This window comes from Bombus pyrosoma, linkage group LG5 (assembly GCF_014825855.1).
Source record: "Bombus pyrosoma isolate SC7728 linkage group LG5, ASM1482585v1, whole genome shotgun sequence".
Taxonomy (NCBI): Eukaryota; Metazoa; Arthropoda; class Insecta; order Hymenoptera; family Apidae; genus Bombus; species Bombus pyrosoma.
The window spans coordinates 7,169,033-7,192,388 of record NC_057774.1 but is presented as its reverse complement, the minus strand read 5'-3'; the positions used below and the strand labels follow the sequence as shown (position 1 = coordinate 7,192,388).

The 23,356-nt window shown below is 43.7% G+C and overlaps 2 protein-coding genes across 4 annotated transcripts in view; one reads left to right on the top strand and one right to left on the bottom strand.

Annotated features, from left to right (window-relative positions):
- The window catches only part of LOC122567665 (mediator of RNA polymerase II transcription subunit 20), a 136,684-nt gene that overhangs the window by 46,464 nt on the left and 66,864 nt on the right, over positions 1-23,356 (top strand). The gene's annotated exons all lie outside the window — the stretch shown is intronic.
- LOC122567659 (facilitated trehalose transporter Tret1-2 homolog) overlaps positions 1-23,356 on the bottom strand; it is a 105,115-nt gene that overhangs the window by 44,923 nt on the left and 36,836 nt on the right. Inside the window, exon 1 of one of the 2 annotated variants that reach the window (XM_043726459.1) lies at positions 319-953. The exons of the other annotated variant lie outside the window; for it this stretch is intronic. The gene's annotated coding sequence lies outside the window, so the exon portion shown is untranslated. Of the gene's footprint in view, positions 1-318; positions 954-23,356 lie in introns of those variants that run through there. 2 annotated transcript variants of the gene reach the window in all.

The window sequence follows — 23,356 nt, the reverse complement described above, 5'->3', positions numbered from 1 at the left end:
AACTGCGATGTGAGAAAAACAAAACGCAAACTACAACATAACGCGCGACAATATTCCCAAATACACGTAAACATACATGTAAAAATACATTTAATACGTCTAACAAAAAAGAAGTTGTCAATTTGTTGAAATTGTATCGTCGTCGGACACGAGCGTTTGCCCCAAATTTCAGGTTTCCAGTTGGTCGGGAAGTGGGTGAAATTTCGCTTAGAAAATTCAACCCGGTCAGACGGACAGACGGATAGAAAACTAAAGGAAAAACCAGAAAAAAGGGAGAACACTCGTAGAAACGAAACGCATTTCGTATAAACAACTTACAGTGAGAAGCAGCCTCGCTGTCACAAGCCACGTGGTTTACGCCGGAATACGCCGCAAGCACGTGTTACTTTCCCGCTGGTGCCTAGCCTGCTCGGTCTCGCTCACGATCTTCAACCCTTTCCAGTCTTTTGGCCAGATCTATGTCCAACTACCACCCGATCCTTTCGTCAAACACCAAGTTTCACGCCTTTCTTTCTACACACTTTCGAGCGAAATCCTCTGCTTCGCCTCTACCAAATTCGATTCGATTGGATTCGGTAGCGCGACCGTACGACGAAGGATTCTGCCGTTATTCCTCGCGGCTCACTGTTTTCCCCCGTTAATCAATCCCGCGGCGACGAAAATAAATTCGTATATCAACCGTGACACAATTACCCGGCATTCTGCCGGAGGGAAGCACGATGATTTACGAGCCACGGACCGCAGACGGTCAATGACAGTGCATGTGCGCGGCCACGGCAGACGGCGAATCGTCTTAATTAGGCGCGATTAAGCGAGACACGCGTTTCCCTCCCGCTGTATCGTGTACGCGGCTGCCTTGCTTCGTATTCCTGCGTGTCTGTCCCCGTGCCAGACGACCGATGGACGGACCGAAGCGCGACAGAAACGATGGAGCTTCGTTGCACCGCGCGACTTGTCCGCCTGCTGACCATCGTAACACTGAGCTCTCTTTCCGAGCGACGAGCATAGGGCTTCGAGCAACGACAGCCTCACCGTCCCGCGCTGCCACCGAACCACCGCCGTCTTGCTCGCTCGCAAACGCTCAACACGCCCGTCTTCTCTCTTACTCTATGCCGGTATTTCTGCCCCACGTGTGTACGCACGTGGCCGCGCGCACACCAGCCAATGCTCCGTCAAGTTGATCGTCGTGAATCCTTCGGGACGCCATCAATTCCACGAGGACTCTTTCGGGACGACAGGAGCGCTGTTCCAGGGAGAGGACGTTTTGAACAAGGTGACTCGAAAGGGACTCTACCGAGACGTATTTGCTCGCGTGGTTATGGTTACGATTACGGTCGATCGTGGGTGCAACGCTGGTTCCGTGGTACACGGGGCTCTTCATCGTGGCATTTGTGGGCTGAATTTTTTATCGCGTCACTTTCAGCGGACGGAAGATCAAGGTGTTTGGTACAGGTTGTGCTAGGTTTTACGGGGTAACTGTTTAGAACTACCACACCAGTCAAATTGACTGGTTTTACAATTCTATTTTAAAATTCCTACTTCATGTTATATCTTTTCCCGCAATGATGTAATGACTTTCGCAACGATAACTACGAGAATAATAGAATGAATTTTATTTTGCTTTTTATGTATTCGAACTGGAAAATAATTTTGTATCGAGGCTACTTAAACCAATACCAGTCAAAATGGTACTTGTCAAAGTGTAGAAGGGTGCTGCAATCTGTTCATCGAATCCCAATTAACCAGTTTCCTCGTTTTCTACAACTTGCCACACGTTTTTCAAATTTTCACTGCGTATCATTCGATATGACGATATCGGTTATCGGGAAAATTCAATAGCTATATCGCTACATGCTATCAGTCGAAATGACTGGTTCTACAATTTTGTAAACGTGTCAACCCTCGTTTAGGGATCATGGTCCCAGATGGATTAATAATAGCAAAAATATACTACATAACGTGGAATTCCTTCTGTAAGAAAGTAATAAATCAATAAATATACAAATATTCTATTATTACGTATTTTTTAAAGACCAGACATTTTCACTGGTTTTGGTAGAAATAGCTTCGTGTTAACTATCGCTAGTTCTAGTGTTAAGCTGTTTTGGTTTGCCAGATGCGTGACTTTTGTTTGTGGTCGCGTGATCTTGAATTTCCACCGTTTGCAGATATTTATCGCAGCTTGTGGTAGACTTTCGAGTAGCTTTAGATATTCCCTCGTCTCGCAGAATCGTGGAATGTCGAGCGATTTGTTGTACTCGAGATATTCTGCCATTATGTGTAAACTTAGGATAAGTTTAAATATTCTGCTGTCTCGGAGTTAGAAGCATTGTCCCGTACGTCAAAACTGAAACAACGCGCGAGGGCTCTTGTGAACAATTTGCTAGACAAAGAAACACAATGTCAGGTATCTTCTCGATTTCGTCGAGGGATCTGACCTGTTTAATCCGAATATATCTTCGTTTCAAAGGATCGACGCCTCCTTCGAAGCGAAGAAAACCTTTCTTCTTGATTTACGAAAGTCTTAATCGCGTTGCACCTTGTGCTTGCTTCGATAAGCAAAACGATTTCGATATTTCGAGAAAAACTTTCTCAAACTTGTGCGCATTATTCTCTCGTTTTCAATAGTAGAAATTGTTCGATGTATCGAGAAAAACTTGAGGCAGATAATGCACATCGATAACGATTCTTTCATTTCCAACAAAGGAAAACGCATTATCGCAGATGATAAATTACTTTAAAAAGAGTTTGAGATACTTTACTCGTCTCTGGTTATCGTATGTCACACTTTGAATGCGCATCTCAAATATGGTACCAGGCATAATCGCGTGGAATTGTTTGAAAGTGTGCGACACAAATCTCTGTGATACGTCGTCTTCAAGTTTAACAAAACCGATACCCAAAACTTGCCACGATCATAAAAATATTCTTGACGCTTTAAATATGCTCGATCTTGAACAGCGTAGAAACAGACAACCGGCCTTCTCTTCTTCTTTTCTTAAAATTCTCAGTCATCTAGACGACTGTCTAGAAATTCTTGAACTTTTTAAATTATACGCATCCCGATGGGGGCAACTTTTTCACATCGAACTGGCTCAGGTAACTCCGATTGTACTAATAGACTTTGCTCAACCGCGAGCGAGACTGTACCTCGGACGAAATTATAAAAATCGTCAGATAAATCGTTAGTCCACGTTCCTTTTTACTTCGGTTCGTGCATCCGACACCGAAAGACCTACACCCGTTAAACGAATAAAAAGAAATAGCAATAACAATAAATAATGCAAAGAACGTGGCTTAGAAGTTTCGAAGATTTCGAGAACGTTTGGATGTTTCGCTTTAGTCGTAGAAAAGCATCGAGTTCCGGAGGAAGCAACCCCCCACCCGAGAAAGATATCGGCACAAACGGTTCAAAGTTTGAGGACACAGAACGTAATTTCCCGTGCAAGCTATCATTACACAAGAACTCGCTTTTTCGTGGAAACTTCGAAGCGAGTGGCGGGAGAATCGTCGGTTTCTGAAAGTTTGTCGACAGTTTCGCCGGGGAATCGATAGTCGAGCGTGCAAAGTCGAATCGAAAGGTTCCGAGAAATCCCTGCGAGCTCGTGGCTATTCCTCGAACGAATATACGTTTCATTAAGGCCGCCTCCTTTTTTCGCAAACTTTCAATTACTCCGATGATTAAGAGCTTCGAGCGCGAAATTATCAGCTATCGTAATTCTCGTGCGATCGAACACGCGTTGAAAGCTTCCTGAAACTAATAGCTTCATTTCTAACCATGAGACACGAACGTTCGTAATTTTCGCGGCTAATGAAATTTTCATTCGCCGCGAATAACATCGATTCGTTTAATTACTCGATACAGCACGTTTGATTACTCGACTGTCGCTGTGTAAATCGCATAATATGATAAATTATTGATATTATATACCCGAAAGGACGATCGCGAAGCAACTGGTTTTATTTCGCCAATTAGCATTGTCCACGTCGTTCAACCTTCTTCCAATAGGATGGCTGTTATTTCGTTAAAGTCAGCTTGGCAATAATCGACAATTTAATTAATCGTCTGATTCAGAACTGACGGAAAAATTATATTATTTTAAGAAATATGAAAAGAGGATTCGAAGATATCGTGTGAGAAAAATAAAAAGTCTGGTGGAGATCGTAAAAATCTAACGAACGTTTGCGTTTGCGAGAATATTACATATTGGGTTGGCAACTAAATGATTGCGGATTTTGTCATTAACACCTATTGACAAAATCCGCAATCACTTAGTTGCCAACTCAATAGTATTCGTCTCGTAATGGAAAACAAAACGAAGCAAATCTTATTAACCGCTGGTAAATCGAGAATATAATATCAGAGGTCGATCGTGCAATACTGTTATTTTATTCGGCCCAGCCTGTAATCGCTTAATAAAGACCGTACAGCTTCGTTTTCGCAAATCATTCGACGAGCCATTACGATTCTCGTGCGCTCGACGATGCACGCGAATAAGCGGATACCTGTTCATTAATTATTTGTGCCTCACAAAGGAGGTTCGAGATCGCAACAGTTTTCATTCGTTTCAGCCGCTAGACTCTACGCGATCGTGTAATTGCGATTACATGAAAGCTTGTCGAACGGTGAAGGGTCTCGTTTCTGCGTATCACTCGGCGATTCGTCGAAGCTCCGCCGTGACTACTTTTATTAATTGTTCGAATAAACGTTATACTCGAAGATAAACAACTTCATTCTCGCGAATCACGCTATAATTTATTTCGTGCGTTTTACCGTACTCGATGATTAAACGTGTTCATCATCCGCTTATACAGCGTGTCAGGAAATGTTTTGATACTTTCTACAAAAGTAAACCCTTTCGGACGTGTCACGTTCCTTGTGGAAAACATTTTGAAATGTTGTTAACACCAGTTTGAAAGAAGTCCGAAGACGCAGGCGAAAGTTACAAAATATTTGTCGCGCCAGTCTTCTCGGTCTCTTAGCTTCCAAGGAAAAATCATCAGTTTCTCGATGCCCGCCACATAATCGCTCGTGTTTGGCGCGCGCTGAAGAATTCCTTGAAACGTTAAAAGTCCTGTTCATGAAATATCGCGCGCGTTTATCAGACATCGAGCAACAAGAACGACATCGGCGCATCAAAATTCGCTGGCAAGGTTAACCAGAGGTTCAGCGCTGTACGTTTTTATCCATTTCCTGCGTCATCGAGCCTCGCGGTGATCGATAAGAAACTTTGAAATGGAGAATCAATGGTTGGTCGCTGCTTGCATCGATCGAAACCAGCGAGTACATTTAACAAGTATCGAGGGAGAACGGGACGATGCGATGCGGCCAATGAATCATCCGCTCGATATGCGCGCGAAAAGGCGGAGAATTCTCGTCAGAGACGTCGGAGAGGAGAGATTCCTTCTTGGCGAATTTTTGCGCGAGAACTTTGATCCGTCTGGTATCCCGACGTTTCCACCCCACAAGGATTAAAAATATTCGGTGAAACCGCGCGTGAAACTCGAATCGCGCGGCGTGGCCCGACCGCGGTGATTATGCGACGCGGACGCGCGACAACCGCTCACAATGGGTCGACGCATCGTGACAGGACAAATCTAAATGCAAATCGATAAATACTCGCATAATCTCAAAAGGCGGCGAGACGTTATGGATGCAGCAACGAGTTCTGCAGACAGACGTCGCAACACGCGCAGTCGAGTTTCAAGGAGAACAAGAGAGAAAAGGGAATCGCCAGGCGAAAGATCGGCCAGAGTTTATTTATAAGAGACATTTGTTTAACGATTAACAGACGGTTGATTAGCGTTACGGCGAGCAATTACATTAACAACGGTAGGAAAATTGTCGCGAAACGTGCGAACCTTCTGAAACGAAGAGCAGAGCTGGTCGGCTTGGATTCTGAGAGATTCGATTATATTAGGTTGTCCGGAAAGTTTCTTCCGTTTCATAAGGTGAGAATAGATGAACAACTTCTGTTTTACATTATTTTATTGAATTAGGTATGATCCATTTCGTTCTATTTCTATTATTACGTTCAATAAACTAATTCAATAAATTCAATAAACTAATATAAAACAAATAACATTGTGCGTCTATTATTTCCTTATAAAACGAAAGAAACGTTTCGGACAAACTAATATGTTCCGTAGAAAATAATTACAACGTCTCATCGATAAATAAATCGGGATCGAATATAACAAAATTAAGCATTGGAATTAGATATAGAAATACGATAAGAGAAAGATGATTGTCAAGATGAGAGGCGTAGAAGTTAAGTCACAATTAAAAGATAAAGGTTGAATCGGATTGACAAAGACCGTGTCCATCTAACTATCGATTGTTTCGAAATCGATTTGACACAGAGCGTGAAGGAGAAGCTGTCTGAAATGAAATTCCATTAACGACGGTAACTCGACGAACGTTCGTCGACTGACTGATGGTCAACCTGCTGGCTGATATGTATGCGCACCTGTGCCCTTTTACTTATGCGCGTTGCGCTCTCCGCGTTAAACGTCTCGCGACGAAACAGACACGCGATTTCCGACCGACGCGCGACGTCTCAACGTCAGGATGCCGTAAAAACGGATTTCACCACGGAGACGGATTTTTTCGTTGCTACGTCGGATGCTTGTTTTCCTTACTCCTTTTCTCCTGCCATTTCCTCCCTTTTACACGGCCTATTTTTGACCAAATATTCGTATAGTCGATTCGGAATTTCTCAAAGCGTTGTTCGTTGATTTTTCAGTGAATACTCGTCCGATAGTTCTGTGATAAAACTTTGACAAAATTCCATTAGAAAGTAGGAGAAAAGAAAAAGATCGCATACAGAAACATCGTTTAACTTTCAAATGAAAAACAATTTTACTTCTCGCTCGTGAGTCTTGTATTTTGAACTTCCTGTTTGCGATGAAATTTCTCGTTAAAAAAGAGATTACAAGCCTCTATGGACTTTCATTTATACGCGATAGCCCTCTTCTCAATTTCGTTTCTTATCGATAAAAAGGAAAACAAGTGAATAATTCACGTGTTATTAATGTCGTCAAGATATTTATAATTGGAGTGTAAAGGGTGAACCGTCGGTGTTTCGGCAATAAACGGATCATAAAGCGAGCTGTTGTGAAAACATGCGCGTGAATGGCTCTAGTTAGAATAATCGAAACGTTTGTTTAAGCCGTAACAATGAAACAAACGCAAACGCGATTACTTCTCTCTTTTGTGCCCTCGCCGAACCTTCTACAGTCTCGTTTCGCATTCGGTGTTCGCCCTTAAGTTTCGCCCCCGAGTACTCGTAGCCGCCACTTAAACCACTCTGTTACACCCTTGCCGAATCTTTCTCCTCTAAACGTGGCATTCATACTTGATCCTTAGAGAGAATGGCGTAATTATCTGCCGACGCGTGTTATCGATCCGCCAACGAGTTTTATCTTTCGCCTAAAACAGCGAGACGTCAGAGACTTTTCAAACAAGCGTTCTTCGACTATTCCTGAACGTTCGAAATATCCTCACGTCCAACTGTGACGAAAAATCTTGACATCGCGTGATACGGTTCACGCGGGACTGACTTTCGATTTCTCGCGGAAAGAAAAAACAAACGAGTGGCGGTTGTCAGCGGCGATAAAACATTTGGCACGTTAGAGAACGGCAGTGGGTTTGGCGAGCGAATGCCACGTGGCTGGCAGCTGCAAAACTGTTGCTCGTGCTCAAGTTAATTGCTTCCAAATCGTCCCGAAAAAAGAAACCTATGCAGAATAAACAGAAAAATTCGTGGAACCCTCGGCGCCCACCTTTAATTCGAGAGAAAGTAACGCGCGAACCTCGTGGCTTTAGTATTTCGTCGGGACATGTTGCTGAAAGATCGTGAAATATTATTGAAAATTGTAAATGGAGGAAAGCTCTCAGCAAGCAAGTAAAGATTATGTCGTAAATAAGCAGAGAGAAGTTGGTACGATTTTTAATTTGATTCGGTATCGCTCGAGACAAGAAGAAGCACGTAATAAGAGAGTTATATATAACGATGATCGCCGGTAGTTATGGCATAATACATAACAGTGTTTCGCTTATCGTAACAACACGTGTGGCGATTATATCAATTTCGCGACTGCTCCGACGGATTCGTTTCTACGTACGTACCCGATATGTATCCGATGATATTAGATCGTCGGAAAAGTTTCTTTCGTTTTATAAGGAAATAATGGATTCACAGCATTTTCCGTTTTATATTATTTTATCGAATTACGTATGATCCATTTTCTTCTATCAGAATAAAAATCACAACGTTCGACAGATTAGGTTTCATGTTTGTGTAAAGATGCATCGTTGTAAAAGACGTGTCTGTAAAAGGACACTTTTCGGACAATCTAATATTTTTTTCGAGAAAAGAAAAAAGACGATTAATTAAAATACCCATCGTATCTAATCCATCGCTTCTTCGCGAATACCGCGTACCGCTTATTTTAAGAAGCATACCGCGCCCCGAAATTATCGAGGAACGTGCGAAAGAAAAATAAACCGACCAACGAGCTTCCACGAAAATGTATACAAGCCACTCGATCGCGATTCGAAGACGCTTTGGAAAAATTTCTCTGCAAGATGGCTTCGTCTGACGGAATAATTGGAATGTTCCGAGGAAAGCTTGGTTGCGCGTTCCATTCATAGGCTCTCAGGGCTTCTGTTTTCAATATTTCCTTCTTGACGACGAGATATAGCGCGAGTATCGACAAGGAGTACGAAAACTGATGGAAAAATAACGCTGTCGAGTTTCCACTCGTTTGGCGAATAATCGTGAATAATCAGCGCACACAGAGAGAAAAAGAACAAGTGGCTCGGGTTATTACGAGTTAACCTTTAGCTAAAGCTCCAAGCAGTCGATTAATCTTACTAGCAACGGTTTCTTATTTACCGGGTGTCGCCTTTTCTATTTTAATCCCGTAAGCAGAGTGGGTCGGTGTGGCTCGATCCATAGATAAGGATTAACCGCGCGTGCCACACGCGGATTAAAGGTAATTGATCAAGATGATCGATGCTGTACGCGTATACCACCGTCCTTTCTCTCGCTCCGTTCAAGAAAGACGTTCCTCTCCTTTTCGGCGCGGATGACGACTGATTTACTGGTTCAACGAAATCACTCGCTGGCCTGGTTAAATATATCCCTGGAAAGAAAATAAAGAGCGGCCCGGGGCCACAAGGTGAGAGAATCCGTGGGCCACGTTCGAGGAATCGAATCGCGCTTTTTCGGTCCACCGAGGGTTTACTCGAGTTCATCGAAGCTCCTTCTTTCGAGCGTAGCCTTCTCTCGCGTTCAAGATCATTCGACGTTTCCTTGGATTTTCACGGGCTCTCGAAACTGCTCGATATTCGTCACAAGTTCTTTGCGACTCGCGTTGCGAACGATCATGCTGTATCCTATTTTCTTATTGCTGCGAGACCGGGCTTCGTATCAGGGATCGTACTCAGCCAGAGATTTCTACGATCCTCGTGGATATCGCGCTTCTCCCATCTACGCGTTTCAGCGATCGTAAATTTTCTCCGAATGGATGTTGTTATCCGGTGTTCTCTTGCGATGGACATCGAGATCGAGGCTCGATCAAAGATGAAAACGATAAAAGTCGGTCAAAGGGGATCCTGGTTGTTCACGGCGGAACGAAGGCGCGTAGATACGAGTTGGAACGTCCCAAAGATAATATTTGTCGTAATAACATCTGTCGACTTGTACGCGTTTGAAGAAGCTCGACGAGCCTCTTGGAGAACCGCCCTTCCGGAACGCTTTCAACGCTTGCAACACGCGGCTCGAGCCGGTGTTTGATTTGATTTTCTATCTCGAGACGAACGTTGACGAGGGTCCTATCGCGGCAGCTGAATTACACGAGTCCCGTTGCCCCATTTTCTTCGTTGTCGTGTTGAAAACGGAAGTCTCGGGAAGAGCCTCGGACCAAGCAATCCTTTGCTTCGCTCTATCCGATTCCCAGACCGCGAGGTCTCAAGTAGCATGGTGAAACTGGCGTGTTCAGGATGGAGCGCAACGTATGACGAGCTAGAGAGACGTGAAGAGCAGCTTGCGACATTTCTGTGCTTTCTCCCGTGACTAGCGGCAATTCGATTCACGGTCCTCGAATAGGGAAATTAACCTCTCAGCTTGGCGGAAGTTCGTGTCATTCGCTGACTATCGTGCGCGCTCGTTCGACGTATCATCGTCTGTTCGGGGAAATTCTTCCGAGGAGAAAGTTGGGATGCTGAGAAAGGACGAAAAAACGAACTTTATAGGGTTGGTTTCGAACATTTGAAATTTGAAAAAAAAAACGAGACGAGACTGTGGTAGAACGTTCCACTTGCCGATTGTTTGATCAAACTTAGGAGATTCTTTAGAAGGAAAAGGAAATCCGACAAAGTCATCCGATCGCGAATATTTCTCATCGTTAAAATCGGACAAACTATTCGGAGAAAGGTCGCTGATTTCGCAGAGTTGTGACTTCCTGGCTTTTTTATACGAATGGCATGATATCGTTTAGCAAGGAAATTCTTCGGAATAAAATTTAGAAACGGCAGCATGGAAATTCGGCGAATTAATTTTTCTCGCCAACTCTTAAACGCGTGCCAAAAATAGCTGATTGATTTCTTTATAGCACGTTCGAAGGATATTTCGATCGCTGCCCAGAAGATTCGTATCGTCGTCGAGTCAATTGCCTCCGAAAGAACAAACTTATCGCGCTATCGTACTCGAATATCTATTCACCAGGCGTGCGAGCTGTTCATTTCGCGGTGGAACGAAGAAGACAAGAGAGAAACAGCTGTATCGCCGGGCGCATTTTTTAATCGTCTTCGCAAGAGAGGAACCCATCGAAAGAACGGGCCAGAAGGGTGAAAGCCCTTCCCTTTCCCCGTGTTTTTAATATCCATGCCGCGTGTAGTCGTTTTCCGTGCACGTGACGACACCGAAACGATGGCTGGCCTGGGTGCAACGCGTGTTCCATGAATATTAATTACTTTTCCGTCGCTCGATTCTTCGGAAACTCGTCCACCATCGAAATCTTGTTCCTCCAGGCCGAACGTAATTTAAGTAATAATCTTTCGAGATAATGGGACACGCGTGATTCGAATACGCCATCTTTTCAGCCTAACTTGTTGCCAACGAATGACGTATCGGTCCTCGTAACGTCTCACCGGGCATTTTTCTGAACGACGTGTTGATACGTCGAAAGATCGCTGGTTATTTTCGTATAGCAGCCACTCGGAATGGTAACCGATCGATTCTAATAATTTTAAAAATACGGTAGAACGGCGATTTAACCAACGATCTTTATGCATTTTCACATTTTTATAAAGGTAAGTTAAACAAAAATTCGTGAAATATTGCTACGAGCACTTTATCTCCGGACGTTTTATCTTCAAATATTTTTGTATATTTGCGCACGTCACGTGCATTTTCCCGGTTTTTACGCTGTTGAATTTTTCATAAACGCAGGAATATCCACGGTCTAGCGTGGATGTTACGAACGTTATCCTTTTAAATTCAATTGGAAACTTACGATCGTTTACCCGTGTTATCTTTTTACCAGCGATACAGCGCTTATGGAAGTAAATCATTCGCTTTTCTTTCGTTTTTTCTCTTTTTGCGAAACTGGACAGATCCAGGCACTGTTGCTTAGAATACACAAGGCTGGAGATAAATTCAAATCAATTCACTTTTACTTGGGAAGGGAAAAAAGAACTTCATTAACAAACACGCATAGTAATAATAGCCGGCAATCAATTCTCAAGTAGCGACTGCGTGTTTACACTCGTTACGCTGTCTCAGGCAGCACGCTATCGCTCTCGTTGCGAATGGGTTAACGCGCTTACATAAACGACCAAGCTTACATAAATAACCGGGGGAGAGTTTTCGACGGACGAATTTATTTCCAGATCGACGTCCCCGCTGACATTTACCGTTCTAACGATATTTCACCCGTTCACGTGCTCATTTATCCTATACGCAAAGTTCATCAACATTTTCTAAGCTTGCAGCATGTCCATGTTCCGTGAGATCGAAAGAAGAAGAAAAAAATTCAAGATTAGAATTGATAAAGTATATGATAGGAGTTTTAGCGTCTTCGTGTTATTCAACTGTTGCTAGCAAGGCTATTAGTATTTCTAAGATAGAATATTATTACGTGGCTGTTAAGAGCAACGGTATATGCGGACAGTTACACGCGTGAACGGAAACGCCTGAATGGAAAATATATGGGTGTTAATTGGTCGTCCAAGTGAATTCACTATCACTTATGTAGCTACGTATATCGTTGGGTTCGGCGGAGAGAAAGTAGGATACAATGGGTCTTTGTCCTTTTACGTTTAGTTTATTATAAAATATCCTACGAAATAGGTTACATGATAATTAGATGCGGTTCAAGTCGATAAGATTTTGGGTCGCGTGCCTTTCGTACGACTTAAAGTGCGAATGATTGGACGATAGCGCGCCAACAATACAGCGCAATGCATTTTTCGTGAAGCTAACACGATACGTCTGATAAGGGTCCGATTGCTATATCTTAGACATAATATGTTTTCTTCCACGTGCTGTTCATTTCTGCTATTCAGAGAGTTTCACTTCTCTCTAGCTGTCTTTGATACGCTTACAATGCAAGACCAGTCGTTAGTCAAGTTGCCTGTTTGTTGACTCTTAATTTATCGCTTATTTATCAACGACCTGATTGCACTGTGTCGGTTGAAAGTTGATCGTGCTTCTTATCCTCGCACGAGTCCTAATACGCTGTACACTGCTAATCGTTCGCAAACTCGCCATACAGGAGAATCAAAAGTTTCTCGAGTGAAACTGTAGTTACTGGAAGGAGGTTTTAGTTATCGGCCGACTAAGTGAACTGTTGCGTGGATTCTCAACTCTTTTAGAGTAATTTTTTTAAATAATTAGGAGAATCGTGAAACTGAAAATACGAATCACGAGGAGCGGACAAATGGAACTCTACTGTAACATCGAGCCTGTTGATCGGGTTCTTAAATGGTTGTCGCAAGATAAGAATCCTCCGTGTCTGTCATAAGCCAAAACCAGAAACTCGAATCTTCCATTTACCTGGACGATCTCTTCGGATTCGAAGATGAAAGATCGCGCCTACCATGATAAGCGCAACGTCTTCCAGAAATAGAGCGATTCAAGAGCAACATTTCCAAGAAAGAGAAGGAAGTAGGAAAACCTAAAATGCCACTTTAGCGTGGAGCAAGAAAATCGTCCGCGATAAATAAGCATCGTTGAGAAAGCAGAAACGAAAACGAAACGTCCGCAGACTTTAATCCTCGAGGGAACGCTACGTTCTGGACAAATTGATTCGTATTGTCATCTTCGAGGCTGTCCAAGAGTGTGCAGAGGGATCCGGATCCACAGACCACTTTGGCGCCGGCTAAAAGCGAGCCTGTCAACCAAACGAACGATCGTAGCCGGTGGAAAAGTTGGCGGTGGCGGCTTCAAAGGTTAGCCGCGTTCGATGAAACGCGTGTTCGCTCGCTCGTGAGCATAAGTTAGACTGTTTAGCGACACGATAATTCCAGCTTCTTTATTACGAAGCTGAATGTAAACGCGTATTCTCTCGATAATCGCAGCCACCGCTACTAAATTTCTCCGGTTTGGATTTCAGATCAAACGACCAGAACATCAATGGGCCATTGGATTTCCTTTCTGAAATCCTCCGTGTTCGTTTGAACCTACAACGTTCGCCACTTTTACACGATTCCGACAGTTTCTTCTTGCAGCGAGTAATATTTTTGGTTACTCGTTATTAATCGTCTACGACTGGAATTTTGTCCCTTTCGTTACAGTTTCTAATAAACTAAGCGTTACCATTAGATAAACCGTTTCGTGTTAAGATAATAGCTATCAGGATAATAGTTCCGAGTCACATTCGTTATGGGGGTTTGAGGCAAATAAACATGTTAGGCTGTTAAATCACGGACAAAAGATAAATATAACGATCTAGAGAAAGCGGAAAGTGTTAGAAAAACTATGGAACAACGTGTCTGTTCCAGGGCTAAATATGATACCCTTAAATGTCTCGCTATCTTAAACCAGAGAAAGAACCATTGCTGCATTCTCTAACGTACTTGAATAATTAGACGAATTTCTTAATTTAACTTGGAGTTTCCCGAACGTGGAACGGAATCAGCAGTCGCACCACACCTCGCGCAGAAGGTCGTGGACGATCTTGGCGGTCTGCTTCTTACCTTGACGCATGATGATTTCTAAATCGTAAAGAAATCGTAAAAACGCCTCGCCACGCAGTCTGGTCTGGGCGTATGATTTTTTTATTTCACCGAACAAACGAGTTTAAGCGTCCCTGTGTGTCTCGAAACGATCGACGAAGGAAATACATAAAAGATCGGAGCTGTCAATATATTCCAGGCAATAACGAGGATATAGCCCTTTGTCCGAAGGAATCATCGATCAACCACCATGGGACAGAGACGAGTGGTAATGCTACTTTACGGCCTGTTTAAGAGCCGCGTTGAAACGCGCGCACCAGCCCTTGACCTTTGGTCAACTGTAATTTCGAACGCCAGTTTGACGACCCCCTCGTCAGCTCGCAGGAAAAAATCAGAGGCAGACAGCGAACGCGGTGACAGAATCTTAATCGTTTCTTAACGCATTCTATGCCACGCTGTTTTCGCGTCGCCATTGAGCCAACAATGGTGTTGCACATTAGGACGACAAATTGTTGCTACGTATAGAAGATCGTTCTCCGTCTCGCTTTTACCTTTAGCTGCGCTCCTTCTGCCTACTACAACATCCTGTGTTATTATTGCTTCAAAGTGAACCTTCTTCATTAACGCTATAACTACCACACCAGTCAAATTGACTGGTTTTACAATTTTATAAACGTGTCAGCCCTCGTTTAGGGATCATGCTCCCAGATGGATTAATAATAGCAAAAATGTACTACATAACATGGAATTGCTTCTGTAAGAAAGTAATAAATCAATAAATATAAAAATGTTCTGTTATTACGTATTTTTTAAAGACCAGTCATTTTCACTGGTGTTGGTAAAAATAGCTTCGTGTTAACTATCGCTAGTTCTAGTGTTAAATCTCACGGCATCGAATAACAACGTTAATCCATCGAGTCTACAGAGATTCTTTATTTTTGTTTACTTGGTTTGATAATAACGATCCTCCAATTGTATTAACGCGTGCATCATTCTACAATCGTCTGTATTAGGTACCTACACCATGGAATTGATCACGTGGTATTGAATTTCTTGTTTACGTTCGGCAATTGCTTGTTTACACTTTGGAATTTCTGTTTACTCCCGGAAGATGCTATTTGGGAATTGTTTGTTTACATTGAATGTTCGTTTATATTAGAGAATTCACTGTTTGCATTCCTCGTGCGTCAGAGGGTAGTGGATGAAACGCACGTACACGTTTAATAGTAAAGTCTCGTCACTCGAATGACTCAGGGGAGTCGAATCCCCATGGACGATAGATGGTTCGAATGAAATACGAAGAGGATGATAGTCACGTGGTAAACGGGAACTTTTCAACGGTTCCACGGTTCAGGAAATGACCGATATCGCTCTCTTCCGTTCCCCGCTGTACGTTCCTCATTATCGCCTCTCTTTTTCTTCGCACTTCCCTCCCGTGCAGTTTCCGCGACTCTGGTCCCACTCGTTAGCGAACGACGACCGCCGCTCTGACACACTTTTTCCCTTGATTATCGCGATGTCGATTGATTAGTCGACGCTAAGGTCTTCCTTTCTCCATTCTGCCCTCGCTCAACGTCCTCTCTTCTTCCTCCCGCTAACCACCTTCCGACTTCTCGCAGTCCCATTGTCGTAAAAGTTTTAATTAAATCCGGCCGGCGAAACCGTAGCCGATTCCACGATCGAGAATAAACTTCTCCTCCTTCGCTCGACGCGGCCAGGCTAAACGACAACCGTTTCCAGCCGGAATTCACAGTTTCCACGACGCGAAAGAGAACCTTCAGACCGCCGAATACGATCCCTTTCAATGGGTCGGTTCTTCCCCGGAGCAGTCACCGCACTTTGCCCCAAAATTATGTCCACGTGCCTTTCCGAACGTTGCTGTGAGAACTGCTACGCGCACCGAGCGAAGGAACGGGACGATATTCAGGACGAAGCGCGTGCAACGTGCTCTCTCGCTAAGAGAAACTTTAAAGTCACATTACGATTGCGCGTCGTATCTTTCGTGAGAAGTTGACGAGCTTTCGCATTGTAGTATATTTATGCGAGTCAGACGTAGACACCGCGTCATCGCTCGTTGGCTAACTAGAATTACGAGCAGCGCTCGTAGTACTACGTTTATATAGCGAGTAACAACGAGTGATTACATACTACGGCGACAGTTCCCAACGATCTAACAGAAAGCTTTCGACGACGATAGTAAAACTTGGAAAATTATCGGGTACTGGTACAATACGTAACCGTTGTGCTAGGAAAAATTTGCAACGACGACACAAGGTACGCGATACTCGGAACCTGAAGAATACGAGCGTGTTGCAGAATATACGAGCTGTACATGCTTAACAGTAGCGTGGCCAGGCAGGTACCCATCTCTCAGCTTCAGCCAGCAATTTCTTTTATTCTCTACCCTCAAATTTTAGATTAGACGTATTTTTGAACGTTCGCGCGTTGAACTTTGTACAGGAATTTTAATCGTCGCATTCGCTTGTACGTTTTAATCAAACTCGAAGATGGTATCCCGCTGGAAATAGCCATCCACATGTTACTTAGCAATTAAGTTAGAAAAATTTACCAAATGTCCAATTTACAAATTGTAAAGTACAAATTAAATAATAAAAAGAAAAAACTTGTACATTTGTCGCAGTATTTCCATCGCCCAACAAATGAAAACGACAAACATATGGCAAATCTTTAACGCTTCTAATTTCAAAGGCAAAGTCCGTATATTTGCTTGTCTTCGTGGACAAGTATCGAAATTTTGGAACACTGCTAACTACAGCTATTTTACGATATATCTTCCTCGAAATACATCACACGCTTTTTCGTGTTCTCGATACCGTCCAGCTGGCAGACGTTTGACGAGTACGAGTTTCCGCTGTTCAGTTTTAAGAGCTGGCCAAAGATCGTTCGAGTGGGCAGGAACGAACGGAGAGAAAAAGACGAGTCGAGGGATTCGGAACGCAAAAAGAAGGGGATTTTTATAGCAAGAAGCCCGGAGAATGATCCACCGGCTCGATTGTGTTATTACACGTCATAAAGCTGAGAATATCCAGGCATCAGGAGCGGCGGAGATCCTCTCGCGACCACTTTTTTGTATCAGCGTGTATAATCTCAAGCGTGAAATGACCTATAAGAAAGAGTCTCGGGCAACGCGAGTCCCCCGTCGTTGTGTGCGCACGGTCGTTTATTCGCACTTGAGAAACGAGTCGCCATTCTTCAGCGAGCGCCAAGTGAAATTTCTTCATTTATCCGGTCATTAAGCATAGGCACGCGCGATCGTTGATGTTATCGTACGTCAAGCAGACGCGTGGTTTATAATCGAATTGATCAACGAGCCTTTCGTTTCGTATTCATTCTTTACAGGATTATGTACTTCTTTGCATCGTCTTTGATTTTTACGTTTTATCGTTTAATCGTACTCGTGTAGTACACGTAGTTAAGGCGTGAAATATTTCCCGAAATATCTCACATCTTGAATTATAGAAAGAAGACTGCGTATGACGTTGTGACAGGTTGTCTAACAGGTTGTAAGTTTGCCTCGACACTGTAACGTACGAATAGAGAAACCACGAGACACTATCTCTATCAGAAATTAATGAAATACATGAAATCTGCCAAGTCATCTTTCTGCTAGCTATTTATAATTGACCGTTAACCATTTCCACTTGCAGCACGACCGCCTGCTACGAAATATTGGAACATCACGCGCCATTTCCCTTCAGAGATCATCCATGCGAATAATCAAATTTTACTTCCAACTTTCTTACGAATTCACGTAATCAACCTTCGTAATCACGATCGCGTATTTGACACGTTTGACAAGGCAAGAGGTTAATCGTGCCAATCAGAAGCCAAAGTGACCGCAATTACGCGATAATAATGGCACGGATCAATTTCGCTTCCCGGTGACTCGATTATAATTCTAACGAAGACGAACGATATATTAATACTTAAACAGTGTTTATCTAAGGACGATCTAATGATCGTAATGATGATCTAACAGAGATTCTTGTTACTTTGTCGGGCATGGATCAGATCGAAAGACTTTAGTCGATCGACGATGGTACCGATCCCTCTCAAATTTTATTCTCTCGCTAAAGAAGATCTTGCACGGAACCGTCCTGAGGGGGCAGGCGAATAAGGCCGCGCGTCGACGTGAACGTTTCCATTAAGCCGAGTTTAGGGTCCGCTGCGTGACTTTGACGAGGATATCCGTGCCAGTCTTTTTCTTCGCCTTTACCTTTTTCGTAGCCGAGTTATTCGGCAACTCGCCTGGGAGGTCTATATTATCCAGGAATTCTTCTTCCCTTCTGCAACGTGTTCGTGTATTTTCTAGGGCCTGACGCTATCGTACGTGTATCGTAGACAAACGTTCTCGTTCGCGTTTCAGTGTCTACCGGTGATAACGGCGAACAGATCGTCAGGTAACCGCTTAGCTCGTTCAAAGGTCCCCCGGGGTTTCCATTCAATTTCACGCCTATCCACTTGTATCCAATTTACTCGGCAGAATATTCCGTCACGAAGAAACGCGTGACTTTGATAAGTGTGCACCGCGACGCGTCGCGTCCACGGATAGACGTGGAAACCTGTCTGTTGATTCAAGTAGATGCGTCGCGCGTTTCGTCCTCCACGTAGAGCCTTGGAATTCCACACTCGTTTAGAATTCAGAGTTCAACGACGGATCTACGCTTCACCGTTGCCGGCACTCTCCGTTCTACGTGAGAGACGTCGATTCAAGGTGGCACTGTGTCATCGAATGTCTTCTACGTTCATTTGCATAAGAGGGAAATAGGATGGAAAGGCATTTGGACCGCTAGGTCGTCGCGCGCTTATATTCGATCGTGTTAGGAACAGGTTAGATTCGCCGTGAAAAACGTGGTCCCAATCCTGCGCCGGTTCGTTGCACCGGCGAAATGGAAAACGTTCGTCGTGCCGGCTAATCCGCTAATAATCCCGCGTAGTCGTCCAATAACTTGCGACAGGACACGCGAATTCCACTGGTCAAGCACGAACCGCCAGGAAAACAGGAGATTTGCGCGATATTACTCGGTCTGTCCTGATCCTAAGCACCCCATGTATCGTCGCAAATCTTGCAATATTCATCGACTCATCCGCGGTATCTTTTCATTGTTAGCTGCAGATCAGTGTGATTCATGAAACGATGCGTGCTGCAAGACTGGCGCATCTGAAAATAGAATCTTTCGAATGGGTCCTGGACGAAGTTACGATGTCGAGTTCTTGGTGAGTCACAAAAGGGCTGAAGAATCCCTGGGACTCGGTCTTTCACTCGCTCGCAGAAAAATACAAATTGGAAGTAGAATTCTTAACAGCTGTTCCTCCAACCATCTTATCTTACACATCCTGTAACGCGCCTGCTACAGTAACCGCGAGTCCAATAGCAGTTTATTTCACTTGAACACACCGTCAACGTATCTGATACTTGCGAGCTTTGTGATACTTAATCAACGCGTGAAACCAGTACGATAAAGCGTCATCGTTACACATGCAACGCCGTGTCCAACATTCTTTCTGAGACACTGACGCGGAGATAATAGGTGCAGAAGAATCCGTGGAGAGGAAGCATGGCCAACCGTGGAAACGCACTTTTCCTTGCTTCGATTCTATCGTTACACGGCGATCCGACGAAATTCCAATAAATCTGCGCAAAAGCTACGTCGTATTTGTCTGGCTGAACTCTGTCGATACGGAGAGTTCGATATAGAGAAGTTGGTAAGAGTGAGCCAACAATTGGAAAGTGGTGCGCAGTGCGAAACAGTCGCGACGAAACGCACCGCGGTGAAATATACGAAGAAAATCGCGTTTGCCATTGGCGTACACTGGATCGGAAGAGGCGAGGAGTACGCAGGCCGAGGTGCGCCATCCGGCTGTTAATATCGCGCGAGCTGGTCCCATTGTCGGCCGGCGAAACGGTAATTGGTTACAGCGATAATACGAGAAAAGAAGGCTCGTTCAACGTACTCGCTGAACGGCCATTATGCTAAAACGCTGACAATTAAGTCAGCGGCTCTCCGCTTTTGTTCCACGCTGGTGAAACTCGACGAGCGTTTTCCAAGAAGCCGCGTCGGTGACGCGCGTGCTATTGACAGGTGTCGACGGGTTGTTGGTTGCTTTCCAGCGTTCCACGCGGACCAACGACAATGGAGACACGTCCCTGATGCCGTTGTGTAGGATTCGATGTGTCGTAGGAGAGGACTGAGTGAAACCTGCCGGGTGTTTGAAGAGCGCACATGTTAATTTGCGTTTCGTAAGCCGTCACGAACGCATCTGAACAAACCGAGTTGGAAAAGATTGCCAGGGTATGGGCGTTGACTTCGACGTATAAAGGAATAATTAGCTACTCCCTATCGTCTGACAAGCTACGGCGTGTACACGAAATGGCGTACGCTTATCGTCTGTGCGTGTTGGGTAAAACGAGGGGATAAATCGAGGGTGGGCCGTGTGCATTGTATCGTCGTGGTGTTTAATGGATAGTTGGTGGTGTCGTAGCTGGGCAACAGCAATATCCTTGTATTATAGGTTTACGCGTGTTATCGAATATATTATAGCGGTTAAAGAACATTGCTGGCATCTATTCCATGTTCTTTCAGACACCCTATTAAATCTATATATATCTTACGGTTAACGTATGCGAACGTTATTGTAGTATATCGTTACGTAAATATTTAAATGCATAGTACAGTTCTAAATTCGTGGTACAAGCAGAGATAGGCAGATTGTACGGCACGAAATAAGATGAAAATCGAGAATAACAGGACTGCAGGTTGGAGGGCTCCTATCGAATATCGAGGTTCGTTAGTGTGGCGAATAGTTGTCTGTGTTTAAATACTTTTATGGTTTGTAATCTTTCGAGATATTTTCAAGCTCGTTTCAAAATATACCAGTATGATCGCGATAGTCGTGTCTCGAGTAGCAGTGCTAATAAACGTTCAAAATATTTCCTACAGCGAACATAATATTAGGTTGTCCGGAAAGTGTCTTTCTTTCGCAAACGTGCTTTTTACAACAGTGCACCTTCGTACAAACGTGAAACCAAGTCTGCGAAATGTCTCGACAGAATAAAATGGATCGAACGTAATTCGACGAAATAATATAAAACAAGAATCGTTGCGCGTCTATTATTTGCTCATAAAACGAAAGAAATTCTTCGGACAAGCTAATAATAACGTATTCATAGAAGGTGTGCACGCGTGCTGGAACATCGTCGTAAACCTACGTACATCGTTATTATCTAGATATTTGTATCTACCGATGTAATTGCTCTGGATCGAACGTTGCCTCGTAATAAACCTACTACCCCGTCGTCATAATGCCGCGAAACAATGCCACTTGGAGTATTCACCGCATTCACCCTCGTATCAAGAACCCGTAATAACGATCAAATAATTTTCAGAGAGCCCTAGAAATCGGCATGATAAAACGCTTGAATTTGTCACGGAACGCGCTCCACCGACTGGTTGGTCGCGAGAAGATGAGAACCCCAGTCGCATAATCGACACCGCCAGCGTAAAGCCTCTTTCTCTCGGGGGGCGTCTATTTCTCACGCTGAACTATTATCGCGTCAAAGCTCGTGCCCGACTGTTTTTTCATGGCTGGCACGTCGCGAGCCACGCTAAGGTCGAGCATCGCGTAAATTTTCAAGGAAACGAAGATAAGCTGCTGAATGGCGCGGTCTGTCCACCGTCAACGTACAAATAAAAGTGTCGATCGAGTCGTAAATATGGCCAGCTCCGAGAAAGACGATACGGTTTCGCCAACACGTTCGCTTTTCACTCTGGTTCTGCTCGGCACTGGCTTTGTCTTCGCTCCAGACGCGGCGCCTCTAATAATCCGGACCACCCGGGTCGCTCCAGAAATTCTACCTTTCGCTCCAACATACGAGAAAACGATCCGATTGAAAAAATAAAAGAAAGAAAAAAACGCCAACTATCCGGAAGTCGTTATTATCATTTTCGGCTAATATACCGTTCGAAGGAGAACGAGATCTCGTTCCGTGATTTCTCTGAACCTTCGTAACGAAATCGAAGGTCTTGCGGTAAGATGGAATTGTGAAACGGAGTTCGGTTACTATGCCGAGTGATTTAACGCGATATTCTCTTGCTCGAACGCTATAAACGTTAACGTTGTTTGTATGTCCAGCTGGACTGATTGTAAAATGCAAATTAAATAATAAAAAAAAAAAAAAAACGTCGTTAGTAGACTGCAGATATCGATGCTATTTTATATTTTCACGAATATAACGAAGATTTGCTTCGTCCTAAATATTGCAACGATCGCTTTGCCTTGAATATCGGAGGTATTTTCGCCCATTGTGCGCATTTTCTACATTTTTATGTCAACTTTCACGTAAGTGCATCTACCGTCTAGCGAGTAGCGACCAAGCTCCATTGGAAAGTGTTAGGATTTGCGAGAGAATAGCCTGCGAATAATCGATATATAGAGGGTGTCGCTCGTAGTCGCTTTCGAAGAACGCGGAAAGAGAGCTATATAAGTCTCGCCGTTCGTTTTAATCAGAGACCTATTTTATCTTTTTCCTCTTGAAATTAAAGAAGACACAAAGGAATACCGGACATTGGTGGAAATTTTACATCATCTCCGCTTCGTTCGAAACTCAACGGTGAAAAATTCAACGAGGGACAATTGCAGTCGGCGGTGGTTCTTGAAGAACGCGTATAAAAATTTGACCCTCGCCATTCTTTTTAATTAAACACCCGCCCTATCTTCCTCCCTCCGTCGCATTAAAAATTCTACGTGAAAAATTCTCGATATTATCGTAGTCTTCGTATCGTCTTCGTTTCGCTTAAAATTTAAACACAGAGTTTGGAAAATTCGAACGCGTATAAATATTTGACCTCCACCATTTTTTCTTTCTTCTTTTTTTTTTTTTTTTTTAATTAAACACCCATTTTATCTTCCTTCTTTTAGCGCGTTGAAAATCCCAGATAAAAATGCTAGATATAAGCGCAGACTTTATATCATCTTCGCGTCGCTTAAAACTCAACAGTTTTCACAATGGCAATTACAGCCGGTGGTGGTTGTTAAAGAACGCGGCTGAGAAGTTGGCCCTCGGTCGGAAAAAATTCAAGTGGCGGCCGACAAGAGGGACGGTCGCGTAACCCATGGAGAAAGGGAGAAAATGACTGGGAATTTATAAGA